This window comes from Anguilla rostrata, chromosome 14 (assembly GCF_018555375.3).
Source record: "Anguilla rostrata isolate EN2019 chromosome 14, ASM1855537v3, whole genome shotgun sequence".
Classification (NCBI taxonomy): domain Eukaryota; kingdom Metazoa; phylum Chordata; class Actinopteri; order Anguilliformes; family Anguillidae; genus Anguilla; species Anguilla rostrata.
The window spans coordinates 38419786-38430435 of record NC_057946.1 but is presented as its reverse complement, the minus strand read 5'-3'; the positions used below and the strand labels follow the sequence as shown (position 1 = coordinate 38430435).

Sequence of the window (10650 nt, the reverse complement as noted above, 5' to 3'; positions counted from 1 at the left end):
CAGTATGATGTCAGTTGTTCATAAAGGGCCGGAAATCGTTGTGACAATGAGATCAATGACTAGAGCCATTCTGGATCAACTCTTTCACATTGGCCACCATCTCTCTGACTTAGAGGATCTTTGTTTTTTTTTGGCCAAGGTCTTCGTTTTTTCTCCACAGCTCTACACAATGGAAGAATGGTCAGAGCTACAATTTAAATAAAATTAGGAGATCTTCCCTTTCTATTGCGTTGTCTTTGGTCTGTTCACCAGCTCTCTTCCTACTTCCTGGGGCGGCAGTGTACCATAATGGGTAAGGAACTGGCCCTATAACCCGAATGTTGTTGGAGTCCCAGGTAGGGCACTGATGTTGATCCCTTGAGCAAGGTACTGTTCCTGTTTTCAGTACATATCCAGCAGTATAAATGCATGCAATGCAAATGCTGCGTAGTTATGTGTAAGTCACTCTGAACATGAGCGTCTGCTGAATGCCTGTAATGCTCATAGGACTCCCTGCAGTTATTATATTTTTCGAGACAGACCACTGGGAATGACCTGGAATGAGTTCAAAAGAGCGGTAGCCAACATGAAAAGAAAAGTTGGTGAACCTCGTAAGTGATTGTAAAAGAAAGTTTGTTTCTGAAGTGTGTATCGCTCCAGACCGAAGATGTCTTGGAATTCAGTGGAAGTTATGCTCACGTCTCACCACATCGGAAGAAGGGTGGAGGTGGAGGGACAGGGAGTTGAATTTGGGGGGGGTGCCCCTCTGCTCCCCAATATGGAGACTGAACAGGGTGGGGAGTGGGGGGTTTGCGGTGAGAGCTCCTGGAACACTCTCCTCCCCCCCCCCACTTTCCCCGCCACGCTTGGCCTACGACCCGATCCCCGTGACCGCTTTCCCATCGGCGCCGATGACAGCGGCCATTTGTAATCGTCAGCCGCGCGTTTGACCGCTTCACTAAGAGGAGATTGAACGGTCTCGGAGCCGCTGACCGTGTCGGGCGAAGGGGGAGGGGGGGGGGGGTCAATTCTGCGGCATCGACCGGCGGCCCGCGGACCCCGCGCGAGCATCGATCCAATCTCCCCCCGATTGATCGCGCTCGGTGCGCCGCGCGGTGGCGCGAACCGCCCGGGCCCGGCGTGACTTCATCGGGCCTCTCCGCGGCTAGCGCCGGTTAGGCTAGCGTCCCGCTGCTAACTCCCGCCGCCGCACGTCCGCCGCGGCAGCGGACGCTTCTCCCGCGCAAAACACGCAACGATGTCCGCTTCTGAGTCCCGGCATAATTATGCGGTTGCTACGGTAACGGCGCATTTCGGGCATGGCCAGAATTGTAGACTTTCAAAAACGTGCACGCATGGCAATTGTTCATGTTTGCCATTGTTGAAGTAATTTTCGCTAATATTGTTTATAATAATGACGGTATTTCCATAAGGCAGGATAACCTCTCGCTTGTGTAATACACACAGAGGTTGGCAGAGGAATCTTGCCAGATCTGCAAGACACACTACCAGATACCACACAATGCACACCAATGTACACTTATGAATATTCACACACACACACACACACACACACACAGCTAGCACAGTCCAACAGGACTTTGTGATACATACACCTTAATTATACTCAATAAAATCACTAATATACATACTTGGAACATCTAATTGCACACGGAATATGAATATCTAATCCATGATTATATCTTTCTATCATATATTCAAATATCAATTAGTGAGATGTTCAGAAAGCGTATTCTTAATTATGGCTCATAATTTCTGTAAAATAGGGTTGACCAAAAATTTAGCACACCGACAACAACCAGTGCAAAATAAAACAGTTCTGCTGTAGGTTTACATACATTTATTGACAGTAAGCATGCATGGGCTAGCAGCAGATGGTGATACATTTTAATGGGGGGGAATTCAACTGGTTGGGGGGTCCGGATTCTCAGCATTGGATCAGTTGGTGGGTTTAGGCTTTGGGACGGCTGTAAAAAAAAAAAAAAAAAAAATGTGATAAATCCTGCATCTGAGTTTGGTTCTGGGGGGAGAGATACGTGCACATGGGACACCATGTTTGATCAGAGGACAGATGAAAGCTTTGATTTGTCCAGGCCCGGGGGCTGTGCATGTGCATTAGTCCTGTGATCTTTTTTTCGCGCTCATTTAGAAAGCTGGGAAAATTCAATTTTCTCTGATAAATATGGCCGTCAAGCTCCACATAAGAGCCCGGAGTGCCAAGCAGTGATCTCATCTTCAGCCACGGTCACCGACCCAGCCCCTGTGAGGCTTAATGAGAGGTGAGGCCAGGCAGTGTGTGTGTGTGTGTGTGAGAGAGAGAGAGAGAGTGCGTGAGTGTGTGAGAGAGAGAGTGTGTGAGTATGAGTGTGTGTGTGTGTGTGTGAGAGAGAGAGAGTGCGTGTGTGTGTGTGAGAGAGTGCGTGTGCGCGTGTGTGTGAGAGTGTGTGTGCGTGTGAGTGAGAGAGAGAGTGTGCGCGTGTGTGTGTGAGAGAGAGAGAGTGCGTGAGTATGTGTGACAGAGTGCATGTGCGCGTGTGTGTGAGAGAGAGAGAGAGTGTGCGCGTATGAGAGAGAGTGTGTTTGAGTATGAGTGTGTGTGCGCGCGTGTGTGTGTGTGAGAGAGAGAGAGAGTGTGCGCGCTTGTGAGAGAGTGTGTGTGTGAGTATGAGTGTGTGTGCGCGTGTGTGTGAGAGTGTGTGTGTGTGTGTGAGAGAATGTGTGTCTGTGTGTAAGAGAGTGTGAGTGTGTGTGAGAGTGCATGTTCACGTGTGAGAGAGTGCGTGTGTGAGTATGTATGCATGTGTGTGTATGAGAGCGTGCGTGTGTGTGTGTGAGTGTGTATGAGAGTGTGAGTGTGTGTAAGAGTGCGTGTTCGCATGTGTGAGTGTGTGTGTGCGTGAGTGTGTGTGAGAGAGTGCGTGTGTGAGTATGTATGCGTGTGTGTGTGAGAGACTGCCTGTGTGTGTGTGAGTGTGTGTGAGAGTGCGAGTGTGCGAGAGTGTACTGTATGTGTATGTGTGTGTAAGCATGAGTGTGTGTGAGAGTTTGTGTGTCTGTGTGCGTGTGTGAGTGTATTGTATGTGCCTGTTTGTATGCATGAGCGTTTGTGTGTGTGTGTTTGTGTGTGTGTGTGTGTGTGTGTGTGTGAGAGTGTGTGTGTGAGGGAAAGTGTGAGTGTGTGTGTGAGAGTGTGAGTGTGCGTGTGTATGTGAGTGTGTGTGTGTGTGAGAGTGTGTGTGTGAGAGAAAGTGTGAGTGTGTGTGTGAGAGTGTGAGTGTGCATGTGTGTGTGTGTGTGTTTGTGTGTGAGAGAAAGTGTGAGTGTGTGTGTGTGCTGTGACGGACTGGGATAATACGGCTTCCACAAATAGATGCCGTTGCATGGAAATAGCTTTTGTAGCCATTTGTATGCGCCCGTGACCATGATGTTATCAAGGCCTTCCCTGTGATGGACCAGGCTCAATATCGGTCAAGGAAACTCTGCCTGTCCGAGTCATTAGAGTGGTACACTTGGAGTTGCCCGTAATCCTATATCTGTAATCTACTCACTTTGTCTGCGCTGAAAGCTTTTTCTCCTTTACCACCAGTCATGGCCACCATTCAGTGGTCTAACAAGCTTTCAGTGTGAGCAGAATCTGATACAGCGTCAACATGCTCTTCAAAAGCCAGACATCCAGGACACGTGAAGAAGAAACTTCCTGGTGGCCTCACCATGTTTTCCAAAAGTCATATTATTTACCTGATGATTTTTAATCAATAGCTAAAAGTAAAAAAAGGGAGGGAGTCATTGTTGGTGTTGTCTTTGTTGTTGTGTTGTTGATGATGAAATCTGACACTGGGTTTAATATTTGTGTCACTGCACTTTGGGAAAAATATTTAAAAAACAATTGTGTCAATGCACAGTCGGCCATTTTGACCAAAATAGTTTGGCCAGACTCCACTCTCTTGTGTCCGTAACTAACATCACTTGAAATGGTGAAATGGGGGAAAAAGGAAAATATAGAAGCTGATCCTGCAATAAGAACAGCTTTCAGTCCAAACCTGGCCATCAACACCCCCAAAAGTCCCCACTTTAACATTATACACTTTCACATGATTCACAATAACAGAATTTCAATTAAATTCTTGTGAACTACGTGAAATAAAAAGTCACGTTTGTGGTTGTAAGGACACTAAAATCCCTTGAAATACATGAATATGCATAATAAAATCAATTTAAATATGGTTTACAGTATTGGCAGACAATACATTTATGCAGTAGCTGTGGCTTTGTATTGGTGTGGAACCACCTGATCAAGACTTAGTTTGCTATAATTGACATGCTCTCTGTACTTTTTCCCTCACGTAAATTGCTCTTACGTTCTTACATTTCATCATTCTTGGAAGCCTAAACTTTGTTCCGTTGAATTCAAATATTTTGCTATGTAGTGAGGCTACAAGTCGCCGGGTCACACTAATCCGCTGAATGTTTGAGGCACAGCTAACCCAAAACTGGACAAATAACAGCACGTCACACGCCAAGCATGGCCCATCGGTGTGGCGCACAATGGGCCCGAGGCATTCTGGGATACTTCCACCCAGACCATGGAGGACTCTTGGACACTGTGTGCACAGCTTGGAATTTTGTCCCAGGAACATTGACAAGGAATTTAGTCGGGAAAATGGCGAGAATTTTTGGGCTGAATGGCTTGTTCTCGTTACTGTTATGTTATGTTGTGTTATGTTATGAAATGAATGAAAAGGAGATCGTGCTTTTATTTATTTATTATTTTGTTTTTTTACTTCTGCATTAAATTGATTTGTTTTATATTATCAAACTGCGGGGCAACATAAGTAGGAAAAATTTGGGTATGATACAGAAAAAAAGTAGAATAAGAGAAACGCTGCAGAGTTTTCTACGACCCCTTATTTCCTTTTCCTCGAGAGCAAATCAGTGTGCAAAAGAGACAGGGCTGCACACTGTGAAGCTGTCCCAGCATACCCACAAAAACCAAATATTAGCATTTCTCTGGGGTACATAAATGAAAAAAGGGTCCCCCCCCCAAAACAAAAACAACAACATTGGGTCCTGATGGGCCCCAGTCAGGCACCATGCTGGCCCTATTTTTATGGTAATGCGGGACCATTATGAAATTACCGGGTGGCTGATTCGATGTCTCGCGCCTCATTGGCTCCTCGCACGACTCCTCCGTTCGTCCTCGTCTTGTTCCGTCGCTTAAACGAAATGCGTGACGTTTGCCGTAATTTTTCCGGAATAATGTAAATTATTCATACCTGGCCATCGCCCCCACCCCCCCCCCCGTACACAAAGACTTGTCCACGAAATGGGCCCCTTTAAATTCCCGCTGTTTCTATCTGCACAATGGTTAAAGCGATGCAGACACATTTATTTAGCGTCTCATTTGCTCTGGAGAGCGCAACTTTCCCTGCTTTTATTTAGCTGAGCCCACGTGACTGAAGGTCGTCCCTGATGTTCAGTAGATCAGGTGAGAGCAGTCAGGGGATGCGCCGTGGAAACTGATGAATGCTGGGAGAAATACTGAAGTCAGGCAGCGCTCTCAGATTGAAGAATATTAATATTACCGTTTCGCGTATTACTTGACGATGGTCTGCGGAGATCATCTGTTTCTCCGAATGTATTGCTTACAGAGGAAATGACCGAGGTTGCCATCTTCCCACTCGCCTGTTTGCTCTGTTTTATGAGAGTTTAGCATGTACTGCTAGCCAGTGGAGACATTTTGCCCTCTATAGTCGAGTGGCAAGTGAAGTTCTCGTCACATTGCGTCGCGCACTGAGGAAGATTCTATCAGCTGTTGATATTGCTCCTGAACCGCAATCAAGATATTGTCCAAAAGTCATCCGGACACATCTAGAAAGATTTGTTTCGGTACTGTATGTGCTTTTGACCCTGAAGTTGAATGCTTTAAGATTACCTTTCTCTCTCTCTCTCCCTCTCTCTCTCTCTCTCTCTCTGTCTTTCTCACACAAACACACATTCCCATTAGATTCCACTTTAAGTGCACGTGCGACAATCTAAGCAGACTTAGAGCTCTTTAAGATGGAAAAATTCAGGAAACAGCAAAAAAAAAATAAAATAAAAAAACTTATTAAAAATTTATTTCAACATACTGGCAACCCGAACCTATGGGAAAGCATGCTTAAATCTCATCAAAGGCCTGCCTCCGTCATAGACAGGACCCACACGCTGCCCCGTGTCAATTTTATCTTTTCTCTGCTGCCAGTTTCTCCTCCCTTGTGATACTGGAGTCAGAAATAGAAAAGATAATCTCTGAGTTTAGAAGGATGGCCGGGAGACCTCGCGTCGAGTTCTGAGCATCACAGCACGGAACATTCCGTGGACAGCAAGCCGTGTTCTCCTGGCTTTTTTGCGACTGTAGTGCATGGGACTAGACTCACAGAAAATCTGTCCTCAACCTCAGCTCACAGTTACACCCAGAAGGTGTGGACAAACGACTGTATCGAGGCCAGAGGCAAAAGAAGCAAAATGTGGCTTGTTCTATGTGGGGAAATATGGGTTAAAATCATCATATTCAAATTAAAAAAAAAAAACTAAACAAAACTCAGTGAAGCGTTGTAGCATATTTAGCAAAACCGATACTTGCAGAAATAAATTGATTGACATGACCGTATGTTATTGACATGACCATTGTGGCTCATGTAGCAGCTGGCAACAGGTTCTGGCTCTCAGAGTTCTGAAACAGCGCCAATGCCTGCAGATTAAGACGCTGTAGACTCTGAACTAGTCATAGTGTGTCCCACGTGATAAATGTTACACCAAGAGGGAAAAACAAAATGTTGGAGTACTATTACACTTTTTCAAGATTAAGAATTTAATAAAAGGCTTTTTTGTCCCAAACACAATATTCCTACAGCATAATAACTTTGTAGTGCAGTATATTCAGTGAACTGCACCCATTCCAAACTCTGCAGTAGCCGCTATAACTTCGACTTGATAATAATTTGTAGTCCTTTCTGTTTCCTGCATTTCCAATGTTTCCTTTAATTATTTGTACAATGTAAGACTACAATACCCACAAGTCAACTCTCCGTTCACTTGGAGCCATGTATGGGAAGATGTGGATGATTTGGGCAAGCCTGACGATGCGCCCCTCCTGAAACCAGGTCACCATATGGCACATTTATCGCCTTGCAGTGAAAGGAGGCCCCTTGCTGCATGGTGCTCCAGTTACTAAATGACTGCAGTTAAATTCACAGTGAATTGAAGAGAAGCCATGCAGCCTGAAGATGAAATTACTGAATCTTTTCCACCAAAGTCACCAATCCTACCGCTATCACTGTGAATCCTGTGGAAGTATGGGTTTTCTTCATTCTTTTAATGTTTTTACATTTCTTCTTATTAAAGATTGTACTGATCAAGAATATATTTAAATGTATGTGATTATGGGATGATCTCTGAAGAACAATAGGTATTCTGTGTTATGTCTATTTGTAACTAAGGAAAGACAGTGGTCTCCTTGTACACTGATGCATACTACCTAGAGAATCTTTGAACCCCAGTTGCAGGAGGGAAAATTGTAAACATTTACTTAGTGGAATTTTGTAAGTAACTTCTGTTGGGAAACAGTCTTGTGCAGAAGACCTTTGAGTTGTAAGAGAAGAGACAGGATACTGATCTAGAAAGAACTGATGTGCTATATCTAGTAAATGTATAGATTATATTCTATTAAAATGAATGAATGAAAATCAAAGTAATCACGGCAACAGTAATGATATAAACATAGTTTGTTAGAACATGGTGGTGTGTATATGAGTCAATATTTCAGTTGGATTACAGCATGTAGTGAATGCATGTAAAGTGCATGTACTTTGAAACTGGAAGATGGAACAATTGTTAACCATGAGGACAAATACTTGTTATTCAAGTCATGCATATACATTTCTCTGTAAGTGTGTGTAGTGAAATATCTGTCATTGATTAAAATGGAAGATTATATAATAGTTATTGTTAAACTAACTTGAAACATATGTTTGACCTAGGCTGGGATTGGTTATTTTAAAGGGAAGATACATCAGGGTAGGAGGAGATCTGGTTGTATAAAAAGGATGTAAAAACATAATGCGAGGAAGCTCTCTATGTATCTTTATGGTACTAGAGACCTCCCGTAGGCCTACGTACATGAAAAGGATTATTGATTAAAGAGAATAAAAAGGTTATTAGAAGAAATCCTAATTTCTAGTCTTTATTCTTGCATCACCGACTCACCCACCGAACCTAAGAAGGGATTTTCCTCCACAATCCTTACCCCTATCACAGTGAATCCTTACCCCATCGCTGTGAATCCTTACCACTATCACTGTGAATCCTTACCCCTATCACAGTGAATCCTTACCACTATCACTGTGAATCCTTACCACTATCACTGTGAATCCTTACCACTATCACTGTGAATCCTTACCCCTATCACAGTGAATCCTTACCACTATCACTGTGAATCCTTACCCCTATCGCAGTGAATCCTTACCACTATCACTGTGAATCCTTACCCGTTACAGCGAATCCTTACCCCATCACTGTGAATCCTTACCCCTATCACTGTGAATCCTTACCCCTATCACTGTGAATCCTTACCCCTATCACTGTGAATCCTTACCCCATCACTGTGAATCCTTACCCCATCACTGTGAATCCTTACCCCTATCACTGTGAATCCTTACCCCTATCACTGTGAATCCTTACCCCATCACTGTGAATCCCTACTGCTATCACTGTGAATCCCTACTGCTATCACAGTGAATCCTTACCCCTATCACTGTGAATCCTTACCCCTATCACTGTGAATCCTTACTGCTATCACTGTGAATCCTTACCCCATCACTGTGAATCCTTACCCCTATCACTGTGAATCCTTACCCCATCACTGTGAATCCTTACCCCTATCACTGTGAATCCTTACTGCTATCACTGTGAATCCTTACTGCTATCACTGTGAATCCTTACCCTATCACTGTGAATCCTTACCCTATCACTGTGAATTCTTACCGCTATCACTGTGAATCCTTACCCCTATCACTGTGAATCCTTACCACTATCACTGTGAATCCTTACCCCTATCACTGTGAATCCTTACTCCTATCACTGTGAATCATTACCCCTATCACAGTGAATCCTTACCCCTATCACTGTGAATCCTTACCCCTATCACAGTGAATCCTTACTGCTATCACTGTGAATCCTTACCCCTATCACAGCGAATCCTTACCCCATCACTGTGAATCATTACTGCTATCACTGTGAATCCTTACCACTATCACTGTGAATCCTTACCCCTATCACAGCGAATCCTTACTGCTATCACAGTGAATCCTTACCCCATCACTGTGAATCCTTACCCCATCACTGTGAATCCTTACCACTATCACTGTGAATCCTTACCCCATCACTGTGAATCTTACCATGCTATCACTGTGAATCCTTGCCCCTATCACTGTGAATCCTTACCCCTATCACTGTGAATCCTTGCCCCTATCACTGTGAATCCTTGCCCCTATCACACCAAATTCTTACCCCTATCACTGTAAATCACCATTATGTTTATGAGTGCGGCTGGTGCTGTCCGTGGTCCTGAAACTCTCCAAGGGCGGTGAGGGGACAACAGGAGCGAAAGTTTGGGGTCGGGGTAGGGGTTGCTCAGTGGGAGGTATACGGTTGGCAGCGGGAGGTATGCGTTTGGGGTCAGGGTAACGGTTGGGCTCAGGGGTGCTCCTGTGTCACCCTTCCTGGTGCCAAAAACTGTCCAGACAAAAATGCAGACGGCCAGTTTGTAATTATTAATCATACTCTCCCTTTGACAGTGATCTGACTATTATAAGTCTGAGGGAAGAACACACACACACACACACACAGAGTAAGGCGTTTCTGGCAGCATTTTCTGCACAAAGTGGGAAAGGGACCATGCCATTACTAATGAATGCATATAATAAATAGATGAAAAACGCTGATGTCACTTTGACAGGAGGCATTCTGTTTTTATTTATTTAATAAGACCATTATCCAGACAGGGCCAGTGGAACAATGTCAGTCAGCCAACTCTGAGCGCTGACAAAAATTGAAATAAACGAACGAACCATCTGTTAACAATACCGTTTTAATAATCGAATCAAAGTCAAGCCGAGTGCGGATAAAGGTTTGGTTTTACAGAGACCCAGCACGACGGGAGCTTTAGACCGCTGCTAATTAACACAGCTCTGAGTGATTTAAAATACGCAGCACTGTAATAATGGGGGGCGTAAGAGCAATGAGAGGCGAACAAGAGATATAACCGCTCATTTCTCACTTTAGGGTTCGCCGGGTTTCTGTCTGAACGAAGGCCTGTCCCCCCCCTGTGGCCCCCGCCCCGCTGATGGAGTCGATGGAGTGCGCGCGAGAGCTTGGGAAGGTCTCGGGTCATCGGCGCTGCGGGGAAAAGTAATTGCCTCTCCGGGGCCGGCGACTCTCCTTCTCCCGGAATCCGATTCCGGTCTCCCGAATCCCTGCCCGGAACGCCCGTCCCGCGCCCGCACTCGCTCAGAGGAGATCAGAGGAGTCCCCCGTCCCCCCTGTAATTCTCCTGATTTTTCAGGAAGGAGCGGCGCCCTCACCGGGAGTGCCGGGGTCCTGGGGGGCCCCCCC

The 10650-nt window shown here is 45.0% G+C and overlaps 1 long non-coding RNA gene across 1 annotated transcript; it reads left to right on the top strand.

Annotated features, from left to right (window-relative positions):
- Positions 1-7323: 7323 nt before the first annotated feature.
- On the top strand, positions 7324-8082 carry LOC135239506 (uncharacterized). The gene is made up of 2 exons (XR_010325393.1): positions 7324-7626; positions 7930-8082. It is a non-coding gene; the product is annotated as an uncharacterized LOC135239506 (long non-coding RNA).
- The last annotated feature ends 2568 nt before the right edge of the window (positions 8083-10650 follow it).